Raw genomic sequence first — 20,026 nt, forward strand, 5'->3', positions numbered from 1 at the left:
AAACAGTTTTTTTTCTCAAGCATTTTAGCCATAGAAATTCTACTTAGTAAAGTGAAAAGTGCTCATTTGACCACCCATAAGTGTAATGGGGGCAGCACACAAACAATATTTTTATATATGAAAGAAGCAATGGCATGTTTAATAAGTCTTGAAGCGAGATACATTAGAGAGATAAAATACCAGTCAATCAGCTCCTACCTGCCATGTTACACACGGGGGTATATTTACTAAGCTCCCGATTTTGACCGAGATGCCGTTTTTTCATCAAAGTGTCATCTCGGTCAATCTCGGTCATTTACTAAACACTAATCACGGCAGTGATGAGGGCATTCGTAATTTTTTTCTAGTTCAGGTAAAAAATTACGAATGAATACACCATCGGTCAAAACGCGGCTGTTTAAGTATGAATCTCGGTCATTTACTAAGAAGTGCAAAGCAAAAAAACACAAAACACTGCCGTGAAAAATTACAACTCGTAAAAAAGTCCAAAAAAAAACAGACCTGCTTTTTTTTTCCGTGATTTGAGATGCATGCAGGGATCCATGAGATCCGTGCATGTATATCAGTGGGAAGGGGTGTGAAAGTGCTTATTTTTGCTAAAAAAATTGCGTGGGGTCCCCCCTCCTAAGCATAACCAGCCTCGGGCTCTTTGAGCCGATCCTGGTTGCAGAAATATGGGGGGAAAAATGACAGGGGTTCCCCCATATTTAAGCAACCAGCATCGGGCTCTGCGCCTGGTCCTGGTCCCAAAAATACGGGGGACAAAAAGAGTAGGGGTCCCCCGTATTTTTAAAACCAGCACCGGGCTCCACTAGCTGGACAGATAATGCCACAGCCGGGGGTCACTTTTATACAGCGCCCTGCGGCCGTGGCATCAAAAATCCAACTAGTCACCCCTGGCCGGGGTACCCTGGGGGAGTGGGGACCCCTTCAATCAAGGGGTCCCCCCCCCCAGCCACCCAAGGGCCAGGGGTGAAGCCCGAGGCTGTCCCCCCCCATCCAATGGGCTGCGGATGGGAGGGCTGATAGCCTTTGTTGTAAAATAAAAGATATTGTTTTTAGTAGCAGTACTACAAGTCCCAGCAAGCCTCCCCCGCATGCTGGTACTTGGAGAACCACAAGTACCAGCATGCGGCGGAAAAACGGGCCCGCTGGTACCTGTAGTACTACCACTAAAAAAATACCCAAAAAAAGACAAGACACACACACCGTGAAAGTATAATTTTATTACTTACATACACACATACATACATACTTACCTATGGCCCCACGCAGGTCGGTCCTCTTGTCCAGTAGAATCCAAGGGTACCTGTTGAATAAATTATACTCACGAGATCCAGGGGTCCAGGCTCCTCGGCAAATCCAGGGTTAATCCACGTACTTGCCAAAAATAAAAAAACGGTGTCCCGACCACGAACTGAAAGGGGACCCATGTTTGCACATGGGTCACCTTTCCCCGAATGCAAGAAACCCACTTTGCCTTCTGGCTAAGTGGGTTTCTTCAGCCAATCAGGGAGCGCCACGTTGTAGCACTCTCCTGATCAGCTGTGTGGTCCTGTCCTCACTGACAGGCAGCACACGGCAGTGTTACAATGTAGCGCCTATGCGCTACATTGTAACCAATGATGGGAACTTTCTGCTCAGCGGTGACGTCACTTTAGGTCAACCGCAGGGCAGAAAGTTCCCATCATTGGTTACAATGTAGCGCATAGGCGCTACATTGTAACACTGCCGTGTGCTGCCTGTCAGTGAGGACAAGAGCACACAGCCGATCAGGAGAGTGCTACAACGTGGCACTCCCTGATTGGCTGAAGAAACCCACTTAGACATCAGTCAGAGTGGCTTTCTGGCATTCGTGGAAAGGAGTCCCATGTGAACACATGGGGCCCCTTTCAGTTCGTGGCTCGGCTTTCCGTTTTCTTATTTTATGCAAGTACGTGGATTACCCCTGGATTTCCCGAGGAGCCTGGACCCCTGGATCTCGTGAGTATAATTTCTTCAACAGGTACCCCTTGGATTCTACTGGAGAAGAGGACCGACCTGCGTGTGAACATAAGGTAAGTATGTATGTATGTTTGTGTGGATGTATGTAATAAATCTTTACTTTCACGGTGTGTGTGTCTTGTCTTTTTTTGGGTATTTTTTTAGTAGTAGTACTACAGGTACCAGCGGGCCCGTTTTTCCGTCGCATGCTGGTACTTGTGGTTCTCCAAGTACCAGCATGCGGGGGAGGCTTGCTGGGCCTTGTAGTACTGCTACTAAAAACAATATATTTTCTTTTACAACAAAGGCTATCAGCCTCCCCATCCGCAGCCCATTGGATGGGGGGGGGACAGCCTCGGGCTTCACCCCTGGCCCTTGGGTGGCTGGGGGGGGGACCCCTTGATTGAAGGGGTCCCCACTCCCCCAGGGTACCCCGGCCAGGGGTGACTAGTTGGATTTTTGATGCCACGGCCGCAGGGCGCTGTATAAAAGTGACCCCCGGCTGTGGCATTATCTGTCCAGCTAGTGGAGCCCGGTGCTGGTTTTAAAAATACGGGGGACCCCTACTCTTTTTGTCCCCCGTATTTTTGGGACCAGGACCAGGCGCAGAGCCCGATGCTGGTTGCTTAAATATGGGGGAACCCCTGTCATTTTTTTTCCCATATTTCTGCAACCAGGATCGGCTCAAAGAGCCCGAGGCTGGTTATGCTTAGGAGGGGGGACCCCACGCATTTTTTTTTAAAATTTTACAGTGTTTAATTAAAAAAAAAAAAAATAAGAACCCCAGCACGGATCACACAGATCCGGCCGAGATTGATTGTAAAAAAAAAACGGCAGTGTTTTGCTAATCACTGCCGTAAAAATAGGTAAAAAAACACGAATGACATCGACATCGGAAGAAAAGAAAAACCCGAATACGACAGCTTAGTAAATCCATCGTAATCAATTCAAAAAGTTGCAGTTTTACACTGTCGATGTCATTCGTGATTGAACTTTGACCTATTTTCGGAAATTACGAATGTTAGTAAATGTACCCCACGGTGTTTGAAAAATAACATTTAAGAACTAATTGGTTGCTAGTTTCTCTTTCTCTCTCTCTCTCTGCAGCCTTAACCTGAGTAAATATCAAAGTATTAGACAGTATAACAATATCGCTCCAATCGGTACAATATACCGTCTAGTGTGTACCCACGATATTGCAATCCTGTGGGTTGTTCCCTGGGTCTTCCCCTCGGGCATGCTGCACGCCCAAAGGGATGTCCTAGGGAATGATGGCAGGCATTTTAAATGCTGTGGGTAACGTTACACAACACCATTGTCCACCACATCATGGTGTGTAAGGTGGCGCAATGCTTTGTTACATCGCGCCCCCCCCATCACCAGTTACACATGTTGTTCTAGTGTGTACCCAACCTTCGTTAGTACATCAACTCCTATGTCTTCTCATACGGAGAAAAGAAGGAAAGACCCAGTTTTCCACCTGCTTTCTCCCAGAGTGCAGCTCTTTCATGGTTCCCTCAGACCTGTACTACGCATGCACACTGGGTTTTCCATTACAGGTCCTATTCGCTTGGCCTGACCTGGCAGCAGTTTATATACATAGGGCGAAAAATTTTATGCAAACAATAGTAGAAATTTTAGTAAATAGAGCACTATGTAGTATGTTGCATGGCCAGCCATACTGTAGGCCAGGGAGTACAGACCACAAACCTATGTCTAGCACAGAGGTTCTCAAACTCGGTCCTCGGGGGCACACACAGTGCATGTTTTGCAGGTAACCCAGCAGGTGCACAGGTGTATTAATTACTCACCGACACATTTTAAAAGGTCCACAGGTGGAGCTAATTATTTCACTTGCGATTCTGTGAGGAGACCTGCAAAACATGCAGTGTGTGTGCCCCCGAGGACTGAGTTTGAAAACCTCTGGTCTAGCACATATCAGACCCCAATTCTAGTCCATAGCTTATCATGAAGACCTGAAAGTCAGTAGTTTAGTGCAGATGTTCACATACGTTAAACATGTGAATCAGGATGATACCAGCCATATGAGTACAGGAGAGATCACCTATGATTTGTTAACATCAATCAATAACACTGTCACTATGTATTAACAGTAAAGGCAGCCATACATTGAGCAATTAGTGGTGTGATCAGCCCGATAATTCCAGAGTGCATGGCAACGACTGAGCAGCACATATCTGATAGTGGATATACTCACCATCAGAGACCAATTATGGCAGTGTCAGATATATGATCTGTCTGTCCGATAGTGAGTTTTATTGCAGTGTATGGCCAGCATAGCACACACTGGCCCTGATGGGGAGTCGCACGCTATGCAGACATTCACACAAACATGCACTCAGAGGTGCAGTTACAATTGAGACGCATGGTCTCAGAAATGTTTGATATTGTATTGGGCAGTGGCTAAGCAGATGCACAGAGATTGTCTATCTTATGGACATGTCGCATATAGAGATGCAGAATCATTCACAAAGGGGCCATATTCAGATGTATAACCTTTACAGACACAGAAATAAAAAATAAGATTTTAATTACCTACCGGTAACTCCTTTTCTCGTAGTCCGTAGAGGATACTGGGGTCCACATTAGTACCATGGGGTATAGACAGGTCCACTAGGAGCCATGGGCACGTTTAGAAATTGATAGTGTGGGCTGGCTCCTCCCCCTATGCCCCTCCTACCAGATTCAGTCTAGGAAACTGTGCCCGAGGAGACGGACATACTTTGAGAGAAGGAAATAAAAATAAGAATTTACTTACCGATAATTCTATTTCTCGTAGTCCGTAGTGGATGCTGGGGACTCCGTCAGGACCATGGGGTTTAGCGGCTCCGCAGGAGACAGGGCACAATAATAAAAGCTTTAGGATCAGGTGGTGTGCACTGGCTCCTCCCCCTATGACCCTCCTCCAAGCCTCAGTTAGGATACTGTGCCCGGACGAGCGTGCATAATAAGGAAGGATATTGAATCCCGGGTAAGACTCATACCAGCCACACCAATCACACCGTACAACCTGTGATCTGAACCCAGTTAACAGTATGATAACAACGAAGGAGCCTCTGAAAAGATGGCTCACAACAAGAATAACCCGATTTTTGTAACAATAACTATGTACAAGTATTGCAGACAATCCGCACTTGGGATGGGCGCCCAGTATCCACTACGGACTACGAGAAATAGAATTATCGGTAAGTAAATTCTTATTTTCTCTGACGTCCTAAGTGGATGCTGGGGACTCCATCAGGACCATGGGGATTATACCAAAGCTCCCAAACGGGCGGGAGAGTGCGGATGACTCTGCAGCACCGAATGAGAGAACTCCAGGTCCTCCTCAGTCAGGGTGTGCCCCTGACCAAGTAGCAGCTCGGCAAAGTTGTAAAGCCGAGACCCCTCGGGCAGCCGCCCAAGATGAGCCCACTTCCTTGTGGAATGGGCTTTTACTGATTTTGGCTGTGGCAAGCCTGCCACAGAATGTGCAAGCTGAATTGTACTACAAATCCAGCGAGCAATCGTCTGCTTAGAAGCAGGAACACCCATCTTGTTGGGTGCATACAGGCTAAACAGCGAGTCAGATTTTCTGACTCCAGTCGTCCTGGAAACATATATTTTCAGGGCCCTGACAACGTCAAGTAACTTGGAGTCCTCCAAGTCCCTAGTAGCCACAGGTACCACAATAGGTTGGTTCATGTGAAAAACAGAAAACACCTTAAGGAGAAATTGAGGACGAGTCCTCAATTCTGCCCTGTCAGAATGAAAAATTAAGTAAGGGCTTTTATATGATAAAGCCGCCCATTCTGACACACGCCTGGCTGAAGCCAGGGCTAATAGAATCTTCACCTTCCATGTGAAATATTTTAATTCCACAGTGGTGAGTGGATCAAACCAATGTGACTTTAGGAAACTCAAAACAACATTGAGATCCCAAGGTGCCACTGGGGGCACAAAAGGAGGCTGTATATGCAGTACCCCTTTTACAAACGTCTGAACTTCAGGCACTGAAGCCAGTTCTTTCTGGAAGAAATTTGACAGGGTCGAAATTTGAACCTTAATGGACCCTAATTTTAGGCCCATAGACAGTCCTGTTTTCAGGAAATGTAGGAAACGACCCAGTTGGAATTCCTCTGTAGGGACCTTCTTGGCCTCACACCACGCAACATATTTTCGCCAAATGCGGTGAAAATGTTTTGCGGTTACATCCTTCCTGGCTTCGACCAGGGTAGGGATGACTTCATCTGGAATGCCCTTTCAGGATCCGGCGTTCAACTGCCATGCCGTCAAACGCAGCCGCAGTAAGTCTTGGAACAGACAAGGCCCCTGCTGGAGCAGGTCCTTTCTTAAAGGTAGAGGCCACGGTTCTTCCGTGAGCATCTCTTGAAGTTCCGGGTACCAAGTCCTTCTTGACCCATCCGGAACCACGAGTATCGTTCTTACTCATCTCCTTCTTATGATTCTCAGTACTTTTGGTATGAGATGCATAGGAGGGAACACATACCCTGACTGGTACACCCACAGTGTTACCAGAGCGTCCACCGCTATTGCCTGAGGGTCCCTTGACCTGGCGCAATATTTGTCTAGTTTTTTGTTCAGGCGGGACGCCATCATGTCCACCTTTGGTTTTTCCCAACGGTTTACAATCATGTGGAAGACTTCCCGCTGAAGTCCCCACTCTCCCGGGTGGAGGTTATGCCAGCTGAGGAAGTTTGCTTCCCAGTTTTCCACTCCCGGAATTAACACTGCTGAGAGTGTTATCACATGATTTTTCGCCCAGCGAAGAATCCTTGCAGTTTCTGCCATTTCCCTCCTGCTTCATGTGCCGCCCTGTCTGTTTACGTGGGCGACTGCCGTGATGTTGTCCCACTAGATCAATACCGGCTGACCTTGAAGCAGAGGTCTTGCTAAGCTTAGAGCCTTGTAAATTGCCCTTAGCTCCAGTATATTTATGTGGAGAGAAGTCTCCAGACTTGATCACACTCCCTGGAAGTTTTTTTCCTTGTGTGACTGCTCCCCAGCCACTCAGGCTGGCATCCGTGGTCACCAGGACCCAGTCCTGAATGTCGAATCTGCGGCCCTTTCATAGATGAGCACTCTGCAGCCACCGCAGAAGAAAACACCCTTGTCCTTGGAGACAGGGTTATCCGCTGATGCATCTGAAGATGCGATCCGGACCATTTTCCCAGCAGATTCCACTGAAAGGTTCTTGCGTGAAATCTACCGAATGGGATCGCTTTGTAAGAAACCACCATTTTTCACAGGACCCTTGTGCAATGATGCACTGATACTTTTCCTGGTTTTAGGAGGTTCCTGACTAGCTCGGATAACTCCCTGGTCTTCTTCTCCGGGAGAAAACATCCTTTTCTGGACTGTGTCCAGAATCATTCCTAGGAACATTAGACGTGTCGTCGGAAAAAGCTGCGATTTTGGAATATTTAGAATCCACTCGTGCTGTCGTAGAACTACTTGAGATAGTGCTACTCCGACCGCCAACTGTTCTCTGGACCTTGCCCTTATCAGGAAAGCGTCCATATTTCTTTTAGAAAAAAGAAACATCATTTCGGCCATTACCATGGTAAAGACCCGGGGTGCCGTGGACAATCCAAACGGCAGCGTCTGAACTGATAGTGACAGTTCTGTACCACGAACCTGAGATACCCTTGGTGAGAAGGGCAAAATTTGGACATGTAGGTAAGCGTCCCTGATATCCAGTGACACCATATCGTCCTGGTTCGCTATCACTGCTCTGAGTGACTCCATCTTGATTTGAACCCTTGTATGTAATTGTTCAAATCTTTTAGATCTCACCGAGCCGTTCGGCTTCAGTACCACAATATAGTGTGGAATAATACCCCTTCCCTTGTTGTAGGAGGGGTACTTTGATTATCACCTGCTGGGAATACAGCCTGTGAATTTTTTTCCCAATACTGCCTCCCTGTCGGAGGGAGACGTTGGTAAAGCAGACTTCAGGAACTTGTGAGGGGAAGACGTCTCGAATTTCCAATGTACACCTGGGATACTACGTGTAGGATCCAGGAGTCCACTTGCGAGTGAGCCCACTGCGTGCTGAAACTCTTGAGATGACCCCCCACCGCACCTGAGTCCGCTTGTATGGCCCCAGCGTCATGCTGCGGACTTGGCAGAAGCTGTGGAGGACTTCTGTTCCTGGGAATGGGCTGCCTGCTGCAGTCTTCTTCCCTTTCCTCTAACCCTGGGCAGATTGACTGGCCTTTTGCCCGCCTGCCTTTATGGGTACGAAAGGACTGAGACTGAAAAGACTGTGTCCTTTTCTGCTGAGATGTGACTTGGGGTAACAAAAGTGGATTTTCCAGCTGTTGCCATGGCCACCAGGTCCGATGGACCGCCCCTTTATACGGCAATACTTCCATGTGCCGTCTGGAATCTGCATCACCTGACCACTGTCGTGTCTATAAACATCGTCTGGCAGATATGGACATCACATCTACTCTTGATGCCAGAATGCAAATATCCCTCTGCGCATCTCGCATATATAGAAATGCATCCTTAAAATGCTCTATAGTCAATAAAATATTGTTCCTGTCAAGGGTATCAATATTTTCAGTCAGGAAATCCGACCAAGCCCCCCCAGCGCTGCACATCCAGGCTGAGGCGATTGCTGGTCGTAGTATAACACCAGTATGTGTGTATATACTTTTTAGGATATTTTTCAGCTTCCTATCAGCTGGCTCTTTGAGGGCGGCCGTATCTGGAGACGGTAACGCCACTTGTTTTTATAAGCGTGTGAGCGCCTTATCCACCCTAAGGTGTGTTTCCCAACTCGCCCTCACTTCTGGCGGGAAAAGGTATACCTCCAATAATTTTCTATCGGAGGAAACCCACGCATCATCACACACTTTAATTTATCTGATTCAGGAAAAACTACAAGTAGATTATTCCCACCCTACATAATACCCTTATTTGTGGTACTTGTAGTATCAGAAATATGTAACACCTCCTTCATTGCCCTTAACATGTAACGTGTGGCCCTAAAGGAAAATATGTTTGTTTCTTCACCGTCGACACTGAAGTCAGTGTCCGTGTCTGTGTCTGTGTCGACCAACTGAGGTAAATGGGCGTTTTTACAAGCCCCTGACGGTGTCTGAGACGCCTGGACAGGTACTAATTTGTTTGCCGGCCGTCTCATGTCGTCAACCGACCTTGCATCGTGTTGACATTATCACGTAATTCCTAAATAAGCCATCCATTCCGGTGTCGACTCCCTAGAGAGTGACATCACCAATACAGGCAATTTGCTCCGCCTCCTCACCAACATCATCCTCCTACATGTCGACACACACGTACCGACACACAGCACACACACAGGGAATGCTCTGATAGAGGACAGGACCCCACTAGCCCTTTGGGGAGACAGAGGGAGAGTTTGCCAGCACACACCAAAAACGCTATAATTATACAGGGACAACCCCTTATACAAGTGTTTTCCCTTATAGCATTTTCACATATGTAATCATATCGCCAAATAAGTGCCCCCCCTCTCTGTTTTAACCCTGTTTCTGTAGTGCAGTGCAGGGGAGAGCCTGGGAGCCTTCCTCACAGCAGAGCTGAGCAGGAAAATGGCGCCGTGTGCTGAGGAGAATAGGCCCCGCCCCCTAAAACGGCGGGCTCTTCTCCCGGAGTTTGTGAGATCTGGCAGGGGTTAAATACATCCATATAGCCTCAAGGGCTATATGTGATGTATTTTAGCCATAAAAAAGGTATAATACATTGCTGCCCAGGGCGCCCCCCCCAGCGCCCTGCACCCTCAGTGACCGCTGGTATGAAGTGTGCTGACAACAATGGCGCACAGCTGCAGTGCTGTGCGCTACCTTATGAAGACTGAAAGTCTTCTGCCGCCTGTTTCTGGACCTCTGGACCTCTTCAACTTCGGCATCTGCAAGGGGGGTCTGCGGCACGGCTCCGGGACGAACCCCAGGGTGAGACCTGTGTTCCGACTCCCTCTGGAGCTAATGGTGTCCAGTAGCCTAAGAAGCAAATCCATCCTGCACGCAGGTGAGTTTACTTCTCTCCCCTAAGTCCCTCGTAGCAGTGAGCCTGTTGCCAGCAGGACTCACTGAAAATAAAAAACCTAAATTAAACTTTTATTCTAAGCAGCTCAGGAGAGCCACCTAGATTGCACCCTTCTCGGCCGGGCACAAGAATCTAACTGAGGCTTGGAGGAGGGTCATAGGGGGAGGAGCCAGTGCACACCACCTGATCCTAAAGCTTTTATTATTGTGCCCTGTCTCCTGCGGAGCCGCTAAACCCCATGGTCCTGACGGAGTCCCCAGCATCCACTTAGGACGTTAGAGAAAGGATAGTGGCGAGATTCTGAACCAGCACACAAACTAGAGGAAAGCCAAGCTAACCAAACTTTAAACCAGGAACAGCAAGCGCTGAACCAACAACACTTAACCAAGTAACAGTGCATGAAGAAATGAAGCACTGGGGGCGGGCGCCCAGTATCCTCTACGGACTACGAGAAAAGGATTTACCGTTAGGTAATTAAAATCCTATTTTCTCTTACGTCCTAGAGGATACTGGGGTCCACATTAGTACCATGGGGATGTACCAAAGCTCCCAAACCGGGTGGGAGAGTGCTGAGGTTCCTGCAGAACTGATTGACCAAACTGAAGGTCCTTAGAGGCCAAAGTATCGAACTTGTAGAACTTAGCAAATGTGTTCTAACCTGACCAAGTAGCTGCTCGGCGGAGCTGTAAAGCCGAGATACCAGGGGCAGCCGCCCAGGAAGAACCCACCAACCTAGTAGAGTGAACCTGTACAGATTTTGGACATGGCAAACCTGCAGTGGAATAAGCATGCTGGATAGTAAGCCTAATCCAGCGTGCAATTGTCTGCTTTGAAGTAGGACACCCAATTTTATTGGGATCATAGAGAACAAACATTGAGTCAGATTTTCTGTGGCGAGCTGTCCGCTTCACATATATCTTCAAAGTCCTCACAACATCCAAGGACAATGCCCCCAGCTCCAACACACGCCTTGCAGAAGCCAAGGCCAACAGCGTGACGGCCTTCCATGTAAGAAACTTGACGTCAACGTCCTGTAAAGGTTCAAACCAATCCGATTGCAGTAACTGCAACACCACGTTGAGATCCCAAGGTGCCATAGGAGGCACAAAGGGCGGTTGGATGTACAGAACCCCCTTCAAAAATGTCTGAACTTCAGGGAGAGAAGCCAATTGTTTCTGGAAGAAAATGAATAAGGCCGAAATCTGGACTTTTATGGAGCCCAAACGTAGGCCCACATCCACACCTGACTGCAGAAAAAGGATAAAACGTCCCAATTGAAATTCCACCGCAGGAAATTTCCTGTTCTCACACCAAGAGACGTATTTTTTCCAAATACGGTGGTAAAGTTTAGACGTTACCCCCTTTCTGGCTTGGATCAGGGTTAGAATAACCTTATCCGGGATCCCTTTTCGGGTTAGAATTTAACGCTCAATCTCTGTGCCGTCAAACGTAACCGTTGTAAGTCTTGATAGAGAGAGAAGGTCCTCGCGAACAGGTAGAGGCCACGGATCCTCTAGGAGCATCTCCAGTATATCTGCATACCAGGCCCTTCTTGGCCAGTCCGGAGCAATGAGAATTGCTTGAACCTTTTCCCATTTTATTCTTTTGAGAATCTTTGGGATCAATGGGAGTGGTGGAAACACGTACACCATCAGGTAGACCCATGGAGTCACCAGAGCATCCACCGCCACTGCTTGTGGGTCCCTCGACCTGGAACAATACCGCTTGAGCTTCTTGTTAAGACAAGAGGCCATCATGACGATTTGTGGAATTCACCACAGTCGTGTCAAGCACCCGAACACGTCCGGGTGAAGGCCCCGCTCTCCTGGGTGTAGGTCGTGTTTGATGAGGAAGTCTGCTTCCCAGTTGTCTACTCCCGGAATGAAGATCGCGGACGCCACAGCGTGTCTTTCTGCCCAGAGGAGAATCCTTGTTACCTTTGACATTGCTGCCCTGCTCTTCGTTCCGCCTCGTCGGTTTATGTATGTTACCGCCGTCACATTGTCCGACTGAATCTGAATGGGTCGATCTTAAAGATGTGATGCCTGTAGAAGGGACGTTTTATACGGCCCTTAGTTCCAGAATGTTGATCAGAAGAATGGCTTCCTGACTTGACCATTTTCCTTAGAACTGTTCCCCCTGGGTGACTGCTCCCCAACCTCTGAGGCTTGCGTTTGTGGTTAGCAGAATCCAATTTTGAATCTCGAACCACCGTCCTTCGATCAGGTGAAAAGTCTGAAGCCACCACAGAAGAGAAATCCTGTATTTTGGCGACAGACGGATTCTCTGGTGCATGTGAAGATGCGATCCGGACCATTTGTCCAACAGATCCAGCTGGAAGGGCCTTGCGTGAAACCTTCCGTACTGCAGTGCCTCGTAAGTGGCTATCATCTTCCCAGGAAGGCGAATGCATAGATGCACCAAGATCCGGGTTTGTCCTAGAACATCCTGCACTATCGACCGGATCACCAATGCCTTTTCCAATGGAAGGAACACTTTCTGTGCTTTTGTATCCAGTATCATCCCCAGGGACGGAAGCCTCTGCGTTGGCTCCAGATGAGATTATGGTAGGTTCAGAATCCATTTGTGATCCTGGAGTAGTCGGGTTGAGAGGGCAATGTTGACTAACAACCTCTCCCTGGATGGTGCTTTTATCAGCAGATCGCCCAGGTACGGTATTATGTTTACGCCCTGTTTGCAGAGGAGAAACATAATTTCTGCCATTACCTTGGTGAACACCCTCGGTGCCGTAGAGAGGCCTAATGGCAGGGCCTGGAACTGGTACTGAGAGTCCTGTAAGGCAAACCTTAGATAAGCCTGATGAGGTGGCCAAACCGGAATATGAAGGTACGCATCCTTGATATCCAGAGACACCAAGAATTCCCCCACCTCAAGACCTGAGATCAACGCTCTCAGAGGCTCCATCTTGAACTTGAACCCTGTAAGTACGGGTTCAACGTCTTGCGATTTAAAATGGGTCTTACCGAACCGTCTGGTTTCAGAACTACAAACAGGTTGGAATAACCACCCTTGTTTTGCAGCTGAAGTGGAACTGGAACAATGACTTGAGTTTGTACCAGTTTTTGAATTGCTTCCTGTAAAAGTCATACTTGCTTCTTGAGAAGCTGGTAAGCCTGATTTGAAGAATCTGTGAGGTGGGAGCTATAAGATCTTTGACCCAGGGATCCTGGCATGACGTTGCCCATATGTGACTTAAGAATCGCAAACGGGCTCCCATCTACCTGTCTTCCAGGCAGTGCAGTCCACCGTCATGCTGAAGGCTTAGAGGAAGCAGAACCGGGGTTCTGTTCCTGTGAACCTGCAGTTGCTGCTTTTCTGGGTTTACCTGTATTGCCTTTGAAGGCCGTAGAAGAACCTTTGGTTTTTGTCACAACTGAGGGCTGAGGCTGACTTAAGGAAGCCTCAGATGTAGGGGCTGGAGTGTAGGTGAACCGAGGAGGTAGGATTAGGTTCCTAGACATACAGGATGTTTGAACACAATCAACCCGAAGGCGTGACCACAACAACGAGGTAAAATATAAAAGTCAATTTATTGAATACACAGTATGTATCTTGGCAATGAGATATCTTCAACAATTAAGTGCAGAGAGAAATGCAGTACAGTTCCTGATAATGCAAAAGGTATTTGAGACTGTGGCTATGCAGAACAAGATGACTAGAAGTCCTTGCCAAACTCCGGAGTTGAAAAGTCCGTGGCCACAGCTAACCGCTGTAATGAGGAACAAACAAGTACTGCCCAGTAGGTGGTTGACAGGAGACTGGGATAGGCACTGATACACTGAGGTTGAAGAGATGGAATTTGAATTGCCAGAGACTACCGGACAGAACCGGTGTGAGTAAAGATGTGGTGAACTCACCACTGGAGCAAAAGTTCTATGGTGAGCATCGATGAATACTGTGGTCCGATGTTGTGTAGAAGGATATGCAGAGCGATATATGAATACCGCTGGAGATGACGTGAAGCACCGCTGAAAACAGATGGTAACACCAAACACTGCTGGAAGCGATATGAATGGAACGCTGTAAGCTGGAAGCCAGTGATAACTTTACCATAGAGGCTAGTGAGCGATGCTGTAGATAATGGAAGTAGCAACGATACCAGAACACCGCTGGAAGCTGGGAGCTGAATAGGTCCAAAGATGGAAGCCGATGTCAGGATCGCAGTAGATAGCCAGAAAGCAGAGCTGGAACACTACAGGAGTCAGGCTGCACCGCAGGGTAGGAATTGGTGCCGGTCTCTTGGAGAAGCTGAATCACAGGAGCTGGAATACCTGGAAAGTCAAGCTGTAAATTCACCAAACAGGAGAGACATGTATGCAAGGATTGACAACCAAAGCACTGACGATTATCCAGCCCAGGAGCAGGATATTTATAACCAGCTGGTGAGCGGAGATTGGCTGGATAATTAGACAGAGTCCAGACTGCAGCGGATAGGCTGAAAACATGTGATGCAAAACAAACATGGCTGCGCCCATGTTTGAAACTGGAGGGAAAGTCTGTTTGTACTTTACATGTGGTAATCGGCAGTAATGGCGGCGGAGGCCGCGGAGGACAGGAGACGCCATACAAATGGATATTTTGTATCATGTTGCCATGCCAGCGCTGCCACGATCACTGAAGAGAACATTTACACAGACGTGCAGCGCGCTGCCCGCAGACAGCGCAGGTGGAATCCAGGCCTGGAATGCCGGGCCGGTCTCAGGAGGCACTTAGCAGGTAAATAATGGGGGCTAATAACCCGGATCGTGACAGTTTTGTTTTTAAACTTTGCTATCCGAAAGAACTGCAGAGTTGGAGCAGTGTAGGATTTTCTAGCCGGGGAGCTGCGGAAGGAAGGTACTTCAAATAGGGAATTTAATTCCTTAGATGCAGGGAAAGTAGCTGAGGATTTCTTAATCATATTAAAATAAGAATCCTCCCGTTCTCTGACACCTTATCAATAATGTGTAGGAGCTCTCTAATAGCTTCTATCAGGGCCTGTATTCTCTGTGACAAAGCTGCTTCCCCCCCTCCCGAGTCAACTTCACCCTCCTCTGGGTCTGCTACATCATCATCGGTATCAGCCTGCATGATTTGGGCCAGAGTACGTTTCTGTGTACAAATGGCAGGGGTCTGAGACGCTGGAATGACCACTGAATCTCTATTCATCAGGTCATCAACAGATTACCTTAAGTATTGCATCTCCCTCTCATTTTGGGTTAATTTATTCAAAATATTTGAAATCATCCCCTTTAATGAATAACCATACTGGTTCAGATCCGCTAGCCTGATAATGTGTACTATCCTAAGTACACGGCAGTGAGCCCCCAGATTGAGAAAAACACTCTGCTGTGAATGATACATACTCCTTTGACATATTAAAAGTGAGAACACACACACAGGAATAGGTTAAAACACAGTTAACCCACACAAAGCCCTTCTAGGGAGACAGAGTAAAATGGAGCCAGCCACACAGCGCCCCTATAGCTAAAGTGCAAGTTTAGCTGGGTCGCAAACTAAGTACCCTTAGTAGGGTTTAGCACACCAATATATTGCTCCCACCTTTGCTATGACCCCCTGGTACCGCTGAGGTGCTGTGGAGGAGCTGCACTTCCCTGCCAGTCTGCCGGAGTCAAGCTGCATAGAGAAAATGGCGCTGGTGAGCTGCTGGATCCGCTCATAGTGAAGCCCCGCCCACTTAATGGCGCGTGGTCTTCCCGTTTTTTTTATACTGGCTGAGGTGAATAATGTAGTCTACAGTGGGTTAAAACCCCTGTAATGTAGTGCCAGTGTGGGTAATAGAAGTGGCTTCAGCTCGCCCCTCACAGCGGTTTCACAGTGTTCCTGAAGCCTGGAGCGCAGCATTGCTCCTACCCCTGTGCCGCCATTAACGCCGGCGACCCGCTGCCTACTTACTCACTACACTTCTGGCTCTGTTAGGGGTGTCGGCGTGCTGTGGGTCTGTACGCTTGCCGTGGTGGGGCTTGCGAATAGGACCCTCAGGAGCTCAGTGTCCTGTCAGCGGGGAACGGGACCATTAACCCCCCCCCCCCCCTCCTAAGTCCCATGAAGCAGGCAGGCTGGTGCCAACCAGACCTACAATAGAAAATAAATGCAGAGAACTCTTCAGGAGCTTCCCAAGCGTGACCGGCTCCTCCGGGCACATTTTCTAAACGGAGTCTGGTAGGAGGGGCATAGAGGGAGGAGCCAGCCCACACTATCAATTTCTTAAAGTGCCCATGGCTCCTAGTGGACCAGTCTATACCCCATGGTACTAATGTGGTCCCCAGTATCCTCTAGGACGTAAGAGAAAGATATGATAGTATAAAAGACAACCAGGTATCTCTAAGCACAACATGTAGGACAAACTGTTATAGTTGTGGCGTTGAATAAGCGGTTAGTCCTCAGGGACCCCCTATTACAGTGCATGTTTTACAGAATGTCTCCTGGCCAAGTAACTAATGCTAGGAATACACTGTCAGATAAAATCCCAGTCAAACCGACAGGCATTTTATCTGACCCTGCCGATATCCGGGACATACTATACACTGTGAAATCTTTCACAGTGTATGTCACGTGATTACTGTGCTCCGCCCCTGGGGAGGAGACGTTTCCCCTATCCTTCCCATGTGAAGGAACTGGGGACCAGGCAGTGTATGCCCTATTGCAGTCTTCTGCAATAGGGCATACACTGCCCGATGCAGCTGACATGACACTTGAACAAATTGCATTGGAAGGAGATGGACAATCCGGCATGTCCGACTGATATTTTAGGGTTGGCCAGCCACAAACAAGCTGCAGTTATCTGGCCGTTCCGCTGAAATCAGGCGAATCGGACAGATAATTGTAGCCTGTATGCCCCACATAACTAGATAATTATTTAAATTGAGATACCGAGTTCTGTAAAGGAGGGTACACACGGAGAAATCCATGCTTAAATTCTAAGCAATCTGACTTGAAGTTAAGCACAGATCTCTCCGTGTGTATGCCACACAGCGATAGTGATGTGCGGCCCCGCGCGCTGCTATCGCCGGTGCTAGATTATGCCTGCATGTAGGCACAATCTAGCAGGCCGCTTATTTCACCGGTGGGTGAAATGATCGCCCCCCCGGCTCAGCACACATCGCGCTGAGCGGTCTGTGCTAGGTTGCTCAGCACACATCTCCCCCGTGTGTGCGAGGCTAAAAACATGCAGTGTTAGGTGTGCCTGAGGACTGGAGTTAGGGAAAACTGCTACTGAGATAAGATACTGTACAAAGGCCTGTCAGAAATGAACACACACTAAAACACATGGCCCAGCATATTTTGGAGGACATTTACAGACATTTACTAAGCAGTGATAAGAGTGGAGAAGTGAGCCAGTGGAGAAGTTGCCCCATCAACCAATCAGCAGCTCTGTAAAGTTTTATAGTATGCAAATTCTAGATGTTACTTCAGTGCTGTTTAGTTGCCATGGGCACTTCTCCACTGGCTCACTTCTCCGCTCTTATCACTGCTTAGTAAATGTCCCTCTCAGTCACCTATTCCTGTAGACTTCTTTCCTACTTTTTGTAATTATATTTTGCTAGGTATTAAAATATAAAAACGAGTTTTATTGTAAGAACTTACCCTTGTTAAGACTCTTTCTGCGAGGTACACTGGGCTCCACAAGTCTGGATAATGGGGTGTAGAGTAGGATCTTGATCCGAGGCACCAACAGGCTCAAAGTTTTGACTGTTCCCAGAATGCACAGCGCCGCCTCCTATATCACCCCGCCTCCCAGCACAGGAGCTCAGTTTAGTTAACCAGCCCAATGCAGTAGCAGGAAAAGAGACGACAACCGTTAGTAGCCACATACACCACACTCTCACGACAAGAGAAGTGTCAGCGGCTAATGCCATATCAACCCAAAGAAGCTAAGTGCGTCAGGGTGGGCGCCTTGTGGAGCCCAGTGTACCTCGCAGAAAGAGTTTTAACAAAGGTAAGTTCTTACCATAAAACTCGTTTTCTGCTGCGGGGTACACTGGGCTCCACAAGTCTGGGTAATGAGGATGTCCTAAAGCAGTTCCTTATGGGAGGGGACGCACTGTAGCGGGCACAAGAACCAGGCGTCCAAAGGAAGCATCCTGGGAAGCGGCAGTATCGAAGGAATAGAACCTTATGAACGTGTTCCCGGAGGACCACGTAGCCACCTTGCACAATTGATCAAGGGTCGCACCACGTTGGGCCACCCAAGAAGGTCCAACAGACCGAGTAGAATGGGCGTAATGTGAACAGGAGCTGACAGACCAGCCTTCACATAAGCATGCGCAATCACCATTCTAATCCACCTGGCCAGGGCCTGCTTGTGAGCAGACCAGCCACGTTTGTGAAATCCAAACAAAACAAAGAGAATCAGACTTTCGAATAGAAGCAGTTCTTTTCACATAGATACGGAGAGCCCGTACCACATCCAAAGACCGCTATTTGGGAGACAAATCAGGAGAGAAAAAAGCTGGAACCACAATCTCCTGATTAAGGTGGAACGAAGAAACCACCTTAGGTAAATATCCGGGACGAGTCCTAAGAACCGCCCGGTCACGGTGAAAAATCAGATATGGGGGAACTACAAGACAAGGCACCCAAATCCGACACTCTTCTAGCAGAGGCAATAGCCAGCAAGAACACCACCTTAAAGGGAAAGCCACTTAAGGTCAGCTGAACCAAGAGGTTCAAATGGAGGTTCCTGCAATGCCTCCAAAACCACCGACAAGTCCCAAGGAGCCACAGGCGGGACATAGGGAGGTTGGATACGCAACACTCTGAGTGAAAGTATGAACATCAGGTAAAGTCGCAATTTTTCTCTGAAACCACACCGACAAGGCAGAAATATGAACCTTGAGGGAGGCCAGACGCAGGCCTAAATCTAGACCCTGCTGTAGAAAAGCCAAAAGTTTGGCTGTACTAAACTTGGAAGCGTCATAATGGTTAGATGAGCACCAAACAAAGTAGGAATGCCAGACCCGATAGTAAATCCGAGCAGAGGCCGGTTTCCGGGCCCGCAACATAGTTTTAATGACCTCTTCAGAAAAACCCTTAGCTCTTAAGACGGAAGCTTCAAAAGCCACGCCGTCAAAGACAGCCGGGCTAGGTCCTGGTAGACACAGGGGCCCTGAACGAGAGGTCTAGGCATTGTGGAAGTAGAAGTGGACCCTCTGACGATAGGCCTTGCAGGTCTGAGAACCAGTGCCGTCAGGGCCACGCCGGAGCTATGAGAAGCAGATTTCCTTTTTCTTGCTTGAACTTCCGAATTACCCTGGGCAGGAGTGACACCGGAGGGAACACGTACGGCAGCCGAAACCTCCACGGCACTGCCAGCGCATCCACAAATGCTGCTTGAGGATCCCTTGTCCTTACTCCGAAGACCGGAACCTTGTGATTGTGTCGAGACGCCATCAGATCCACATCTGGAAGACCCCACCTTTCCACGAGGAGTTGAAACACTTCTGGATGGAGGCCCCACTCGCCGGCATGCACGTCCTGACGACTGAGAAAGTCCGCTTCCCAATTCAGGACTCCCGGAATGAATATTGCCGATAGATGGCGTTCTGCCCAACATAGAATCCGTGAGGCTTCCTTCATTGCCAAATGGCTTTGAGTGCCGCCTTGATGATTTATGTAAGCCACTGTGGTGGCATTGTCCGACTGTACTTGAACAGGACGGTTCTGAATCAAATGCTGGGCTAGGTTCAACGCATTGAAGACCGCCCGAAATTCAAGAATGTTGATCGAGAGGAGAGACTCCTCCTTGGTCTACCGACCCTGCAAGGAGTGCTGCTCCAGCACCGCGCCCCAACCTCAGACTGGCATCTGTCGACAACAGGACCCAAGTTTCAGGACTTTCTCCTGAGACAAGAAAAACCTCTGGTTGTGAGTGTCCAACAGCGCTCCCAGATGCACCATGCTCTGAGCAGGGACCAGGGAGAATTTCTTCCAGTTGATGAGCCACCCGTGGGCTTGTAGAAAC

At 48.3% G+C, this 20,026-nt stretch overlaps 1 protein-coding gene across 1 annotated transcript in view; it reads right to left on the minus strand.

Moving 5' to 3' along the window:
* B4GALT7 (beta-1,4-galactosyltransferase 7) overlaps positions 1 to 20,026 on the minus strand; it is a 92,409-nt gene that overhangs the window by 62,156 nt on the left and 10,227 nt on the right. The gene's annotated exons all lie outside the window — the stretch shown is intronic.

The sequence above is a fragment of the Pseudophryne corroboree genome, chromosome 6 (genome assembly GCF_028390025.1).
Source record: "Pseudophryne corroboree isolate aPseCor3 chromosome 6, aPseCor3.hap2, whole genome shotgun sequence".
Taxonomy (NCBI): Eukaryota; Metazoa; Chordata; class Amphibia; order Anura; family Myobatrachidae; genus Pseudophryne; species Pseudophryne corroboree.